We start from the raw sequence: 2,107 nt of genomic DNA, 5'->3' as shown, positions 1-2,107 counted from the left end.
TTTTTTATTGTAATATTCTTTTATTTTAATTTTTACATGCAATGAATCCTGTGAACTTTGCTGCTACGGCCACTTCAGTACAACTCAGTGAGTCCTGTTTCTGTTTGTCTTCTTCTATCTATATCTACACTTCAGAATGAAGAACAGATGTCACAAACACTGGTTTGCTGTGTAAAGTACCAACTGTAAAAACATTATAAACTCACTGTGTTTTCATCCATCTGTGTTTTTGTCCCTGAAAAGAAAAGAGAAAGAGTCGACTTTAGTTTCCACAGTGAAAATCCAGCTTTATCAAAACTTCCTGTTTCTGAGTTTCATCTGTGAATGTTCTCACCTTTAGTTCTTGTCCAGATGTTGACTGCCACAACAATTATTATGAGTGCTGCTAAACCCACAGACACAATGATGAACCTCCAGAACGATTCTGAAAACATTAGAAACATTTTGACTGCACAGTTCAGTTCTGTTTGAAATCCTGCAGCTAAAGTAGCAACGAATCACAGACTTTCATCAGCTCACAGTTTTCCCGCATGTCTTTGCTAACTGTGAATGTAGTCGTCTGATTTGTGAGCAGCAGTGGATCTTGTGGATTGAGCAACAACAACTGAGTGAGACTGACTGAATAAGAGAATATCTCCACCCACAGCCGAGCGTCGCTCTGACATTCAGACTTTAGACTCCAGAAGAGGAGAGAGAGAGAGAATGTAATCACTTTCCATTTTCTGATTTATACTTTGATGACTGGCTTTATAACTTAAAAATCAACATATAAAATCAATAAAAAGTTTGTTTTAGTTCAGTATGTGGAGAGAAAGAGGCTGACAGGAAGACAGAGAGACTCTAGAGAAAGATGAGTTACTACCTTGAAGTTTGTTGAAGCATCATTGGTTGTTGTTGTGGTTGTAAGTGGTTTTGTGTTTTCAGTCGTTGTTGTTGTTTGTTTGTCACCCAACAAGCTGACACTGCTGGTAGGTTATGTGTTTGAGTTAAACCTATAGAGAGGCCCTGTCCTTTGATTATAAATCAAATCTGTCAGCTAGGGAGTGTGTAGTCGCTGTTTTTAAGGACTGATTCTGGAGCAGCATCATGGAGCCTCCTCCAAAGCTGCCAGTGTTGAAAAGACATCTTATCTAAATAAGATATAAGATCCTCCAGATTTAAGCTAAGAGCACAAGTCATTTCAATTCAGTCAGTTTATTTATTCTTCTTATTTCACAGCAGGTCCATCAGCCTCCACCTCTACCTCCATCACTGGTTTCATCCAGGAAGCTGACAGTGCTGGTAAGTTTAGGCCTACATCAACAATAACTAAACAATTATTCACCTCTAGCAACACTCAGTGTATGAACATGTCAACTTACTGAAATGACTTATTTTATGTGTTAATCTTCCTCATAGGTCTACCTGTGGCTACTGAAGTGGAGAGCAGTACCATCGTGGTACCAGCACACCTGTCTCTCCAGTTTCTGCTGCTCCAGTGGATCCAGCTGACTGGACATCAGGACTTAACGACCAGTTACACGTTGATGTGGTGAGCGGTAAAACCAGCACAGGTTGACAGAGACATTTAGACTTTTCCAAAAAGACACTCAGACAGTAAAAGTCTTTTCTATCATTACATGTTTAGATCACTCATAAAGAAGCAGGTTGAGAAAATGATGCTGTCAGCTGTTTCCTAGTTTTTGTCTCTTAAACTCTTGTTTGGCTGTTATTAAAGATTTAAGCTTTGGTCATAATCACTTTATGAGTCTTTTTATTCAGCACTAAGTTCATCAGTGTCTACTGGCTCTTGAACTGCCATTAAGCTCAGTAGCTCTGGTGGTATCATGTGTTTCCTGTTTGACTTCAAACATAGTAGATATAATAATATAGAGTTATTGTTTTTCAGCAGAATCAGCTTTATTGCCAAGTAGGTTCAAGAAATTTGCTTTGGTGTGTTTGTGCTAAACAAACATGGCAGGTTTAGAAACATGAGAAAGATTCATCGGGTCTTATTTAAAAACAAGAGATGTTTCTGTGTCATATATAGTGACAACGCCCGACAGTCAGAGGGGCCTCCAACTAAATTTTCAATAGGGCCCCCGAAGGCCGAGGGCCGGCTCTGCTT

At 39.3% G+C, this 2,107-nt stretch overlaps 1 long non-coding RNA gene across 1 annotated transcript; it reads left to right on the top strand.

Moving 5' to 3' along the window:
* The first annotated feature begins 938 nt into the window (after nucleotides 1–938).
* Nucleotides 939–1,739, top strand: LOC119912818. Its single transcript, XR_005446269.1, has 2 exons — nucleotides 939–1,281; nucleotides 1,399–1,739. It is a non-coding gene; the product is annotated as an uncharacterized LOC119912818 (long non-coding RNA).
* Nucleotides 1,740–2,107: the final 368 nt, after the last annotated feature.

Source organism: Micropterus salmoides, unplaced genomic scaffold (assembly GCF_014851395.1).
Source record: "Micropterus salmoides isolate LMB-PRFRI ecotype aquatic unplaced genomic scaffold, ASM1485139v1 Ms_hic_scaffold_2, whole genome shotgun sequence".
In the NCBI taxonomy this organism is placed as follows: domain Eukaryota; kingdom Metazoa; phylum Chordata; class Actinopteri; order Centrarchiformes; family Centrarchidae; genus Micropterus; species Micropterus salmoides.
Note: the sequence above shows the minus strand (reverse complement) of the source record. Positions and strands in the feature narration are given on the sequence as shown.